This window comes from Sorex araneus, chromosome 1 (assembly GCF_027595985.1).
Source record: "Sorex araneus isolate mSorAra2 chromosome 1, mSorAra2.pri, whole genome shotgun sequence".
Classification (NCBI taxonomy): Eukaryota; Metazoa; Chordata; class Mammalia; order Eulipotyphla; family Soricidae; genus Sorex; species Sorex araneus.
In genome coordinates, this window is record NC_073302.1 from 201,429,013 (window position 1) to 201,443,600 (window position 14,588).

The 14,588-nt window shown below is 40.4% G+C and overlaps 1 protein-coding gene across 9 annotated transcripts in view; it reads right to left on the reverse strand.

Moving 5' to 3' along the window:
* GALNT13 (polypeptide N-acetylgalactosaminyltransferase 13) overlaps nucleotides 1-14,366 on the reverse strand; it is a 725,693-nt gene extending 711,327 nt beyond the window's left edge. For 7 of the 9 annotated variants that reach the window (XM_055135847.1, XM_055135838.1, XM_055135849.1 and 4 more), the window contains exon 1: nucleotides 14,074-14,366. The gene's annotated coding sequence lies outside the window, so the exon portion shown is untranslated. The remainder of the gene's footprint in view (nucleotides 1-14,073) is intronic. The other 2 variants (XM_055135818.1, XM_055135827.1) reach the window with 1 other exon arrangement.
* Nucleotides 14,367-14,588: the final 222 nt, after the last annotated feature.

Below are 14,588 nucleotides of genomic sequence, written 5' to 3' on the forward strand. Positions count from 1 at the left end.
GGTGGGGGGGAGATGGGATTGGGGAGGGTGGGAGGGACGCCGGGTTTACGGGTGGTGGAGAATGGGCACTGGTGAAGGGATGGGTTCCCAAACTTTGTATGAGGGAAGTATAAGCACAAAAGTGTATAAATCTGTAACTGTACCCTCACGGTGATTCTCTAATTAAAAATAAATAAATTATTAAAAAAAAAAACGTGACCCATGTGAAAATACACTAATCATAGCTTTAAAAAAGCCTTCAATGTTTATAGCTTCCTCCCCCTTTTTTCAAGATGCCCTCTCCTTCTATCTCACTGAAACCTAATTTTGAAATCACATCAGCTAAATGAAAAGTTACTTGGGGGCTCAATTTTTCAAATTTTTGTTGCACATATCCTAAACTATGGGGACAACCTGGAAAATCTCATTCTTCTACTTTCTCATCTCTATGTCTCTCATGTGTGTGTGTGTGTGTGTGTGTGTGTGTGTCTACTCATTAGCATTTCTCTGAAGAAAACTATAACTCTCTAGTTGGTTGAACTAATGTCATATTTTTTAATAGCCCAGGCATATAGAGGTAGAATTCTCTAACAACCAGCAGGTTATAAACTTGCAAGATTCATCTGTATGCTCATAATCAATAGGAACTTTAAAACACCTATTTATGATTAGCTATAAAATTCAAAGTTTTAGTTCAAACAATGAGCAGTAGAACTTCACAAGAATCTGCCAACCTAAGAGGACAATATCTTTACATCTTTGTGACATCACAAGGCTCCTCCTTCTGTCAGTTCTTCTGCAACTCTGCAGATATAGCAAGTAATCACATAACAAATATAATTTAATAAGCAGAGGTTTATAAAAAATTATCACCTCTATCTGGAAACCATTAATAAAATGTTGCTTAAAATCACAGTTTAGTGCTATTTTAATGTTTAGGATAACAAGCAGGATGGTGATTCAATCTCTCAAAGCATTTGTTCATATTCTTTGCATTTTTACTTAGACAAATCTATTTATTTTGATTGCAAGAAAACAAGGGTAAGAATAATGAAGAAATTACATCCAAACAACCGATTATGGAAGTTATTATTCGACATTAACAGAACTAAAGATGCATATTGTGATTTGAGTGGTCAGTTCAATTAGATGCAATGCAAAATAAACATTAAAAGAAACCCAGGATTCCCGTTAAAAAGTCAATTAACACCTTTGTTATATTAAAGAGCCAGAAAAGAAAGACGTGTACTAATAAGAAAAAATGAGAGTTAATTTTATTTTCAAAGTAAAATGACAGTCCTACCCTTGTAAAAATGATATTGGAAGTTTAGAATTAGAAGTACCATTTATATTTAATATAAAATATTCTCATCTTCCTGCCAATGTTCTATAATTCTTTGCTTATTCTTTCCCCTAAGGTTTATACCTTTCATTTTATTTTACCATTTTTCCTTATATTCTCAAATATTTATTAAACAGTAGATGTTCTATAATGTCCCCTTCATGGTCTGGAGCATGTCACCAGAAAAAGTACTCCATATTTTACACTACTGCCAAATTGAAGCAATATGAATTGTTGGCCTTCCAAGATTATTTCACAATTACATGCTATGTTTTCCACTTTCTCTTAATTACACTAAGCTTTGGTTCCACGTCAAGTAATTTTGTAAGAGAGTTTTTACATGTGAGGAAACTCTCTTTAGTTCTATATATATTTGAAGAATTTTTTTCTACCCTTTCCCTTGATTTTTTTAAATGGATATGAATTTTATATACTAGTGATTTAGTTAGAACCAAAGTGCAGCCATTTTAGTTGTGAGGAGCTATTTTGAGCTTCAAATGTTTAGTAACTGACAGCTGAACTGGGCATGAACCCTAGACGTTCCTATTCCTTTTTTCCAGGAACACACCCTGGAATGGGATAGGAATAGAGGAAGAATAGATGGGGTAACTCTTTGCAAAACTCATAAGAGGTACTAGTCTGTAAAAAATTACAATGGGGGAGATGTGATGTGTGTTGTGTTCTTCTCCAGCTCTGGGGGCGGCTCTCTCTCTCTCTCTCTCTCTCTCTCTCTCTCTCTCTCTCTCTCTCTCCATTCACGTTTGGTGCTCTCAAGCTGCTGTGTATAGACCAGATCAGGATCACTCCTCCTTGTGCTCTGCTTCTGTGTATGCCACTGTGCTCTCTTCTATCTCTCTATCTCTGTCTCTGTCTCTGTAGTTTCTCCTTCGGTCTCTTCCGACCTCTCTCTGTCTCTGCTTCTTTGTCTTCTCTCCGCTTTTCCGCTTTTGTGTCTTCCCTCTTGCTTCTGTGTCTTCTGTCTTACCTCCGTTTCTTCTCTTTTCTGTCTTCTGCTGTGTCCTGCTGCCTCTGTCTGTATCCTGCTGCCTCTTCTTCTGTCTCTGCTGTCTCCTTCTCTTCTCCCACAGTCTTAGTTTATATAGCAATCACATAGGTGACACAAAGGTGGGTTGACATTAACAAATCAACAAAGAGGGGTAATCTCTAGGAGATTAACAAAACTCTTATCTAAGGAGATTACTAAAGATTACTAGGGGATCTGCTCAAGGGTGGGGTCCAAATAAGGGTGTGTCAGGTGTGTCCCTTTCTTCCTTCCTCAGCTAGTAATCTACTTAGTCCTAGTAAATCTACTTCAAATATTTCTAGCAATGTCATTCTGTATGAGCACAGAAAGAGATATATCAAACATAAAGTTTGGTTCTTTCTGAAGACATTCACTATATATTCCAGACCACAGTCCTCAGACCAGGTTAGTCTTCCTAACCCCAGCAGGGTTAATTTTGGATCATGACAGCATTTGTCTATGACCATGTTCTCAACTTATAGTTGAGTGTTGTGGCGCCTTGGCCTGATCCATTTTGATGCCAGGGTAACTCACAGCTTGCCCTGGGTCCGTTCTGTCCCTCGTTGGGACCCTGCTTTTAGGGTGCTAGGAACTAAGGGCAACTGAGTTGAGAAAGCAGATGCCCAGGAGTAAATAAATATTATTGGAGTCAATCAGCTCCCAAGTTACAAAGCATAATATTAACTGTCTTCCTGTGTCCATACAGAAAGGACATTGCTTTAAGGTAAACGAAGTTCCCTGCGGCAAGGCTGAAAGGACAAACTCAATGTTATCCTATATTAGTGCATCAACATAGGGGTGGAAATAATCTGGTAGTTAGCCAAGAATGTGGTTTTGAGGTACTTAAACCCTTCTCCTGGATTGGGGGTCACCGTAGGCTGGCTGCCTTCCTATGGGGCACGGACCTGGCCCATCAGGTTGTAACAACTCACCTTAATAAAGTCTTTAAACTCCTCCCCGGGTGTCTTGTATTCAAATCGTGGACCCTAACAACTTTTCTTCGTAAATTTGAGAATTACTCTATTAATCATTTAATATGTGTTCTAACTGAACTTTGTGTTTTCTTAATCAAATTAGAAGGAAATGACACAGAGATTTGTTATAACTCATTTTCCACCTTTTTGTTTTTGTTTGCAGTGTTCACACATTTTTCTCTAATTGAAGTAACACATCTATCTTAAACTATTAATTGAAAAGGGCTGGAGACATCGTAGAGCAGGTAAGGTGCTTGCATTCCCTAGGCTCATCAAAAGCAGTCAACCCGGGTTCATCAGAAGTGATCCCTGATCACAGAGTCAGAAGGAATCCCTGAGCACTGCTGGGTGTGGCCCCCAAATTTTTAAAAATTCAAATAAACAAACAAAAATAAAGTATAGAGTGGAAAATCTTTTCAGAAATTATTTGTTTAGTTTTTCCATATCACCTCCCCTTTTAGTAAAGGTAATACTTTCTTGAGTTTTACTTTCATTCCAAAATCTAATATTTAATTTTTATGAATTTTTAATAGTTTCCAACAGTCATTTTATAGCTACTCGTTTTATCTTGGCCCATTGTTTTCATGTTACAACCTTTCCTAAACTTTTTCTCTTACATTTTTTCTTAAACATTTGGTTATTCTTGGCTATTGTTTTGCACTTTCGAATGAAGGCATCAAAAATGTTGAATCCTCTAGACTTGAGTAGGTCACTTGCTTTAGGGTAAATAAGGGACTGATCATTACGCTCAAAGCCCTAAGTGCCTAAATAAAGTGGATTTTATTTAATGGTCTAAGATGTATCCCCAGTTGCCCTTATTATCCCACAGCAGCCCAAGTAATTTCATTAATATGTGTTAGGGGACACAGTTGGGGGGGATAATGCTGTAGTGATATTTACAAAGGAAACAGAATCTAGGAATAAAAGCCTGTGTGCTGCTGCTATATCTGTTGTTTCTTTTCCCCATACCAGTCCACATCTAATTTTTGCTCTCTATATTTCTTGATATTATATTTCTTGACTCATGTCTCCAGGGTTTTATTCAGGTCAGAGTGTCACTCTCCTCAATTTGAAGCCCATCTCTCACATTTTATGCAGGTACATATGTCTTGATTCACTCCATGTAATGTATACTAGTTCTACTTATCTTGATTCCTTATTTACCTAATTAGTGAACTCTAGGGATGGGGTTAACAAAAAAAAAATAGGGACATCAATCCTTCCTGTACAAACACATGAGTACTTATTTAAAGGAACCCCACTAATCTAGAGAAGCTACCTTGAAACACCTAATATGGGGGGGGGGGAAACTAGAAAAATATGGCTATTTCACTTTACATCACCATCATCATGGTGGCAAAAAAAGCTACCAAAATGATTTTAGGAACTTTCTCTGTCAAAATAAATGTAAATTTCACAGCTGTACAGATTAAAGTACAAGAGTGTAGTAGTACTGATTTTTTATTGCTGAAATGCTTATACTTTTCTGTGAGAAATGAGACAAAAATTAAGTCTCCAAAGAAGTAATGAATAGCCTGAGGGATAGCCCAGTGGTTTAGGTGCTTACTTTGCACATAGCTTACTCTGGTTCAGTCCCCAGTTCAGCATACGGTCCCTCAGCACCACCAGGAGAGATCCCTAAGCACAGAAACAGGAGTAAACTCTGAGCACCACCGTATGTGGCCTCATAACAACATATTAAGGTACAAAATTATTTAATGAGAGAGTGTCAAACATCTTAGAATTGTATGGCTTACTTTTATTTACAAAAGGAATGCAAATGAGGTATACATAATTCAAATGTTACCTCATTTGAATAGAAAGCATGAACGTTTGCACTGTAAAAATAAAATGGGTCTTTTGTTCTCTGCAACCACAAATGGAGTGTCTCATAACTAGTAATTCAATGTGTTAAATCAGCTACACCATCCAATTACCTAGGATTTATCCCAATATAGTTGTACAACAAAATTCCATAAAAATCTGTGATGAAATGTGTGCTCTAATTTTAGCAAATAGTAGGAAAACTACCCTGAAGTCAGAGAGGGAATGAGAAAATATAAATTATTGAAGTTGCAACCCATTAATTAATATCACAATGAATTTTTGACATGTTGTCAATAGTCTAGAGTTAGTAATGAAACCTATATTGGATATTTTATAAGAAAAATTTGATGAGGTGAGAACTGAAACTGGCATGCCCTCAAATAATACAGCATCCCCTTGGAGGCATGAGTCTGCCAACTGACCACAGGGCCCAAGTATACAATTCTAAAAGTAGACAAAGGTAATGAGATGCGAATTTAGCATCCCCAGCCTTCTGCTAAATGACCCAGATGCAAGAGCTAAAGCATCTGTCTCTTACCTACTCAAAGACATAGGAAGAAAGGAAGAGCTTCTTTTATTTACTTATCCTGACACATGAGAATATATTAAATAAGCCATTAAAGGAAGGCCATTCAAAGAAAGCACCATAACGATGGGACAAGGGGAAATAAAATCAAGAAGGAAGAAATATTGAGGAATGATAAATAGTATTTACTTAAGAAAAAAATATTTTAAAAAACACTGAAAAATCTACAAGACATGAGTAAATCAAAACCATGACAAGGGACAATCAATCTGGTTTATAACATTGATTGTTCAAGAAAGTTTCACATTCCTATTTGAGATTAAGCTATCAAGAGATTTAATGAGATTCTGAGACTTGAGGATCCATAAATAACACAATTTCTTGGGAAAAATAAAGATGATACTGACTTTTTAAATTGACAGGTCAGGGGCAGAGTGATAATGCAACAGGTAAGTCACTTACACGGGTAAGTAACCCACTTCAATTTCATGTCTTGCATGAAATTGAAGTGGGTTCAATCCCTGGCACCCATATGGTCCCCCAAGCCCACCAGGAGAGCTCGCTGAGCACAGAGCCAGGAGTAAGACCTGAGTACACAGATATATCCCCAAAACCAAAGGGGAAAAAAAAGAAAACAAAAACAAAACTTAGTTACATATTTAATTTTATCTGCAGCTCTGTGTTTCAATTTCTTGGGTTTTTCACTGTTGTTTTTGGTTTTATGGGGAGGGTGGCAAAGAAGTCTGATTTCAGTAGTGGGCTGGAGTGATAGTACAGCAGGTAGGGCATTTGCCTTGCACACGGCTGATCCAGGTTTGACTCCTCTGTCCCACTCAGGGAGCCCAGCAAGCTACCGAGAGTATCTCACGTGCACAGTGGAGCCTGGCAAGCAACCTGTGGCATATTCAATATGCCAAAAACAGTAACAACAAGTCTCACAATGTGATACACAATAGTGTATCACAATAGTGATACAAAAATCAACTTAAAGAGTATTATTCTCATATGTCCATGTTTATTGTTCTCTTCATAATTAATTTCCTTTTTAGATCTAGTATTATGCTGCCTTAAAGGTAATTTCTTTTTCCCCAGATCTACAGATCTGGTAAGATTTTCTTCCTTCATTTAAATAAGCAAATAAATAAATTGACCTCAAACTGAAAACAAGACAGACATTTTTATTTTCACTGAACTTTTATTTTCACTGTGCTCCTTAGAGCTTTGTGAAAAAGCAGGTCATTTTAAACATTTCATTAAAATAGCACTTTTTAAATCTTATGATTTTATTTATATGTGGTAGCTTTTTTTTGTTGTTGTTGTTGTTATTTTTTTTGCTTTTTGGGTCACACCCAGCGATGCACAGGGGTTACTTTTGGCTCTGCACTCAGGAATCACCCCTGGTGATGCTCAGGGGACCATATGGGATGCTGGGAATCGAACGGGTCGGCCGCGTGCAAGGCAAACACCCTACCCGCTGTGCTATTCCTCCAGCCCCTTGTTTTGTTTTTGAAGTAAAACAAAAACAGTCTCAGATTACAAAACAGAACAGAAGGAAGGGAAATGCAAAATGCATCAGATGGGTAAATTAGCCAATTGTACAGTGATAGATGGAAACCAGACCTTTAGAGGTAAACAGAGTGCTGCATGTACTGATTATCAATTATCATTTTACAAGTCTATGCTCTGGAAGCCTCTATAATGTTTAAAACCACTATTACTTCAATTGAACAAAAGAGAGGAGAGTCTTAGCCTTTCTACTTACCAACTTACTCTGAATAACTTTGTAGCATGATTTGGAGGAAGTGAGTCCTCCTTTATACAATGCTAGCAAGATTACTTAGTATTCATGATGATCAGGATAAAAAACATGATAAAAACTATCAGATGTTTACTTACCTCCAGGAGAAGTTGAAAGCAAACACCCAATAAATATTAGTGCTTTTTCTAACTCAATTCACCATTTTAACTATTACCCTCATAAATCAGAATAGCTCTATCTTTGTGTAATATTTGCTTTCCAGTGTTTTTTCCCATCTTCAGACTGACAGTATTGCGTGGTTTTTTATAGCCACATAAATCCTTCCCTCTCTTTGGAACTAATTATACAATAAAAATCTCAAGAAGAAATTAAGTCAATATTATACTTGTGATCAACAAGAAGATATATAATCCCTCCATATATTAAAATACACCTTCAAATAAAAAAACAGAAGGATGTTGTCCTTATAATAGGGTAATAAATTTTAGGTAGGCAGTGAACTTTAAACTCAGTACTATTTAAGAAGGGTAATTCAGGTGATTTTGAATGTGTAGGCTGTACTTTAAAAATTTCTGTTTATAATGGCTACTCTTCAAATACATATTAAATTCACCAAGTGCCAAGTAATGGCTTAAGCATACTCTTCCGGTATGCCCTACCATAACTTAAATAATATTTAAGTGAAAATTCAGTTCAGTTTAATGTATCAAAAAGAATGTATATAAATGTATATAAAACTGATATATTTCTTGGACGGTTGGTATCTATCAAAACCTATGCACTTCTTTAAAAATGCAAATTAAGCCAGATTGGTTCATATGGATGGTATTTTTTTTAACATTGCATGATTACAAATTATTCATATATATTCATATATATTTTGGTAACACTAAATTCTCTACATCTCTCTCAAGCTATATAATTGCACAGAAAGAGGTGATTAACCATTATTAAACAACTGGTATCTCTAGCCTTACTTGAAGGCCATTATTAAGAGTTATATGGATTACAGTAGTGTAGATATTAAGATAGAACAAGGCAGTTTAAAGGATAATAGTTGTGTGAATATTTGCATAAACGGGTCCTTAAGTGGTCAGTGTGTGTTTTCCAACTGTAGCTTACATTCAGTGCTAAACTATAGCACTCTAGTAACTACTTTTGAAAATTAAGAATGTCATGTGAAATAGATCCAGAGATATTAAAAACATATTGAGAAACTCATAGTTAAAAATGCATTTAGCGAATGTATTTACAAGGGGATAATGATTAGAGTATATATTAATAGCAAGATTAATTTTACACACTAGTGAATGATTCCTGATGATCAAACTAAAACATTCAAACATATAATTATAAATATGCTAGATTAAAAACAAAGATGTATGTCTAAATCAAGAATAAAGGGTATCAAATTAATAGTCTTTTAGGTGTATAGTTTGTTCCCAAAGACATCTGCCTATAAAAAATAAAAGAAAAGCTATCTGCCTATAAAGGCCCGAAAGGATCACAAATGTAGATATTCATTTTTACAAATTTTCTTTTGGGGGGCGGGGAAGGCATCCCTTCTCCTGCCCTCCTCCCTGCCCCAGAAATTCTGGTCAGACACTCGTTCAATGCAATACCTGAGGATGCTGGCTACTCGGGCTCTACATTGCCAAGACTATGCCCCCAGCATCCCATACACCACACAAACCTGCCATTTCTACTGCAATGCTCCGGATCCTGATGATGCTCAGAGGACCATGCAGCACCAAGGGTTGAACCCAGCTTAGACACATGCTAGACATGTCTTAACCACTTACATGTTCTAAGCCAGTCCCTTTTTTTTTTACAAATTTCTCTTTATCTTGTGAATATAAAATTCTACAAGTTTAACATTTTTTTCAAGTTTAACATTTTTGAGAAAATTTAAGTAACATTTCTAATATGTAATAAACATAAGTATATTAAAATGCCTGGCAAGCTACCTGTGGCGTATTCGATATACAGTAACAAGTCTCACAATGGAGACGGTACTGGTACCTGATCAAATCGATGAACAATGGGATGACAGTGCTACAGTGCTATTTTAAAAACAAAATTCTTTCCAAAAATGCCTTTAAGTTAATGACAGTCCTTAATTAATTTATTTTAAGATGAAAATGAAAAATATAAAACTAATCTGTTAAGATGCTACATGATTTAAACTAGATTATTGAATCTTTAAATGAGATTTATGTATTCAAACGTATGCCTAATGTGTATAAGGAGTGGAGAGAGGGGTAATACCAAGAAATGTCAAGAGAGAGTCAGTTTGAATAAATATGCTTAAATCTTGACTTGATGTCTCATATGTTTTTATTCTGATGATGACTGTAAGGAAGATTTTTTAACCAAAGCCCAGTCAAAATTCTTAGATCCCATCAGATTTAAGATATCCACATGTTGCCATGAATGAAAGCAACAAAAAATGAAGGTGATGTATTGAAAATCATAGTCAAGAAAGTATTGTTTATTGCAAGAGTCCTTACTAAAGAATATGACTAACAAGGCTTATTAATTAATAAATACAACTATAGAAACTGTGCATGTTCATAAGGTACAAAGAACACTTTTAAGAGACATGAAACATTTTCACACAGTGGAAAATTCAATCACAATTTATTCTTAATAATTCATTTTACTTTGCATGTTATTCTGAAACACCAAAATTCTGTTCACTTGCTTAACCACGAAAAATAAAATCAGTCATGCATCACTTGCTCCTTCACCTTCTTCCTAAAATGCCAATTTTAAAAAGGTGCTCTATTACCTGAAATTCTTATTGCAACTACACTTCTAAAAGTCAAGTGGAGAAATGGAAATACTATATTTCACTCTAATATAATTACTTGAACTCAAATCAATGCACATAAATCTAAAAAGTTAAATGTGCCTCAATATTATTATGTAAAAACTCAGAATATACCTTATGATTTATACCAAATGATTTCTCTTTTGATGCCTTTTAACTCCTTTTAAATACAAATATTGGGTTGAGCATAAGATGTGTTTTAAATATTCTTTTATTGTTTTTTTGGTTTACACCCAGCACTGCTCAGGGCTTACTCTTGCTCTGTGCTCGGGAATCACTCCTGTGACTCCTGCAGTGCTTTGGGGGCCATGTGTGATGTCAAGAATCAACCCAGCTCAGCCCCAAGCAAAGCAAACCCTGGATAAGCTGTACTATTTCTCTCGCCTGATAAATAATATCTTTAAAGCAAAATTGCCCCACACAGGCCCAATGCACAACACTGATCCAACCTTTGGGAGCCTCTTAACCCACGTAATTGCTAATTTTGTTTTGCTTCGTTTTTGTTTCGGGGCCATATCCAGCTGTGCTCAGGGATCCTCCTGGTGGAGGTCAGGGATCATTTACAGAGCTGGGGACTGAACTGGGACCACCTTCATGAAGGTAAGCATCTTAAATCCCAGTACTCTCTCTCCAGCACAAAACTGCTAATATTTTAAAGAAGTACATAATTTCAAAAAAAGCAATACTTCAATCATGGATTCCTACAGGTAGCTTTTATTAGGTGGCATTCCATTTCCAGCAACATTGGCAAATTCTCACATAAACCTCCCTGAAGTGAGAAAAGAGAGAAAGTATTCAACGTAAGTGAGTTAGTTTACAGATAAATTTACATTAGTCCACTATTCTACAATTTGTATTAAACACTTTTTAGTTGTTCTTTAACAACTAAATTTTTAGTTGTTAATTTTTAGTTGAGAATTTTTCATTTGCTAAAAATTACATTAAAGTATTCTCTCATAAATGATGGCATGTCTCAGTTTATTTTCAAAGAGGAATGTTGAGAGATGATACCTCATCCACTAGAGACTATAACACAGCTATGAGATAGATTTACAGAGAGGGGCAATTCCACAAGGAATAGGCTGAAAAGGTGCAGAGGAGGCATATTCCAACATCCCTTTTACAAGTTCTGAATTCCCATTCATAAAAGACTAAATGAAACAAGTTGAGGGGGAGGGGCAGGGAGGCAGCATTTAATATTTTGTGCTCAGGCTTATTAGCAAAACTGGGGAACGGGGCTAGAGCAACAATATACTGGGTAGGGTATTTGTCTTGCATGCGGCTAACCTGGGTTCAATCCCCAGCATCCCATATGGTTCCCCAAGCACCATCAGGAGTAATTCCTGAGTGCAGAGTCAGGAGTAACCCCTGAGCATCGCTGGGTATGACACACACACCCCGCCCCCACAATAAAAAAGGTGAAAAAAGCTGGGGAACCTCTAAATCTATATAATCAGTTATATGTAGAGAGAACCATCAACCAAAAAAGTATTGTTAAGGTCCTATATAACTAACATCAGTATCGTCACACTCTAGAACTCTAGATTAAAGGATCCAGAATTAATCTGTAACAGCATTGCTGATCTTTCTTCAGAAAAATATGCCTAACCCAGGGGCCAGAGCAATAACACACCAGGTAGGGCGTTTGTCTTGCACATGGATGACCTGAGTTCAATCCCTGGCATGCCATATGTAACCCCCCAAGTATCACTGGGTGTGATCCAAAAAAAAAAAAAGTCTACCCCGAACCTGAAACATAGTGCCTCTGCTTAATTTACCTAAACTCTGAAATGGGTTCAGCATCAAAGAAACAGTAAATTAAAAGTATTTACACAAGCAGCAGCAATCAGGGGGAAATCGTAGTGGAATTGTAGGTGAGCAGATGTATGGGAAAAGATGTGAAATCCTGATTTGCAGCAAATAGAACAGAGAAATTCACATTTCCTATGTTCAAAGCCTGTCTCTGGCTATGAGAAGTCTCCAAATCATTCCATCTCTGAAGTCACTCAAATATGATGCAATTTTAACATTAAGGTTCTAATTCTGCAGGAAAGGATTTTGTAAAGATGGGAGGGGGAGGCAACATCAATAACAATACAATAGTCAAATTTAAGAAAGAGAATAAGAAAGGTAACATCTATCTAGGAAGGTGAGCGATCCAAAAGTAAGTCACTGGCTGGTTGACCTTACTTTTCAGTAACTGATACCACCATCAGGTTTCTCTAACACTGGAGGGCATGGACGCAAACAAACGCGGGCGCGCACACACACTCATCTCAAAATAGGTGGGGTGCACACACACTCATCTCTCTCATTCATATAAACACACACACACACACACACACACACACACAAACCCTGTTGGCAGCAGGAGAGGTTGTTCTGCTCCGTGATGCTGAAGATGTGCGAGTCACCAAGAGAACATAAAATCCCATGTTTCAGGGATGCCCAAGTGCTTTTAGCGCTGCATATAAAAAAAATCTCAATGCTGTGTTTCTGGACAAAGTGACTGAGCTGTCTCTTGCGCGGAAATGCTCAAGGGTTGAGTGAGTGTTATGGCAGTTGAAGGCAGGCAGTCCCTGTGCATGCCTACACCAGCAACACCTTTGCTTTTAGGAGAGCTCCCACCTTTTGCAGGTTAGTTTTCCCCCATCCAAAGCATCTGGTGCTCGGCCCCAAGTCTATGGGCAGTGGCCACTCTTCTGTGATTATTCTTTTACACGGGAGGGCTGGCCTCTCCACTAGAAAATCGACCCGATCAATTGATCACACAGAACAGGGGACGCAGAGTAGTGCCCGAACCAAGTCTCAGTGCGTTCCGGTGGCTGCAGCGCAGCGCCCAGGAGCCCAGGAAAAGAGAATCTGTCTTTGCGCCCCTCATCCAGCCTCTAGGTTCCAACACAGCCCACACAAGAACGGACTGTTTCCATCCTCACGTCCCTGCCGGCCACGAACTGGGGCTGCGGCGGCGGGGGTGGGGGAAGTTCTTCACTGGGCGCCTGAGACCAGGACAGGGGGGACTGTGATGGAGAGAGGCAGTGAAAGGAAGAAACGGTGCAAGGAGATACAATGAGACCGGGAGAGGAGCGGCAAAGGAAGAATAAGGAAGAATATCGGGGACACGGAGAAATCAATCCCGAGAAGGACACGGGGGGAAAGGCTGATAGAGAAACGGGTGCGGGTTGGAGAACCAAAGACAAGAGCCAGGAACAGACAGAGACACGGAGAGAAGGAGAGGCAGAGACTCTTAAAAAATAGAAAGGTGGGGGGGGGGGTGCAAAGAGAAAAGAGCAGAAGGTGCAACCGTCGGCGACACCCCTAGACCTAGAGCGTCCCCCGGCTTCTGGGCGTGCAAACGCGCCCGCCCCACTGCCCTCGGCCCCCGCCGGCTGGCGCCAGGGAAAGTTGCCGGGCCAGGACGCCGAACCGAACCAGCCCGCCGCCAAAACTCAGAAAGACGCAGACACCAGCCCGAGCCCCCATCCGCCGCCACCCCTCGCTCCGTAGCACAGAAAGCGGGTGGGGGGGGGGGTGGCGAGCAGCGGCAGAAAGTTCCGCGCCCCGAGATCCTCCCACTGCACCTGCAGCGGCTGCCGAGCGCGCAGAGCGCCCCGGAGGGAGCCGCGCCGCGTCCGCCCGCACCGCACCCGCGCCCCGGCCCGGCCCCGCACTCGCGGCAGGACTTTGCCGCGCGCGGCCGGGGCACCCCGGGCAATTCGGGAAGGGGGGAGAAAAAAGAAGGAAAGAAAGACGTGAAGAAGGGGGGAAAGGTGCGGGGAGCAGGGCGGGAAAGCAAAGGAGACGGAGACCTGCTGCGGTGGCCCCGGATCCCGCGAAGCGCGCGCGGCGTCCAGCACGCGAGGCCGCCGCCGAGCCGGTCCCGAGCCCGCGCTCTCACCTGAGCCCGCGCAGCCCCGCGCCCGCCCGCGCCGCGCCTCACTCCCGCCCGCGCGCGCCGCCAGTGGGCTCCGGCCTCGGCCAGCCCGGGAGAGGCGCCCTCATAGCGCGGCGGCGGCGGGCGCGCGGGGACCGAGCCCAGGCCGGCTGCCTAGCACGCTGTCACCTCGGCCGGGCCGCTGCCGCCGCCGCCTGGTCACTTCGCCTCCGGCCCCCGCCCACCGCCCCCTCTCCCCCCCTCCCCAGCCCTCCGTCCCGCCCCGCCCCCTCGCGCGCTCCCCCCGCCTCCCCGAGCCCCAGCCCCGAGGCCTCTCACTGGGCCGGTATCATTTACGTAACCGCACCCCAGCCTCCCGCCCTGCTCCCGCTCCTCCCCGGGCTGGGGCGCTGCGCACCGAGCGCGCTCCGGCGGCTCCAGGAGCTGCCG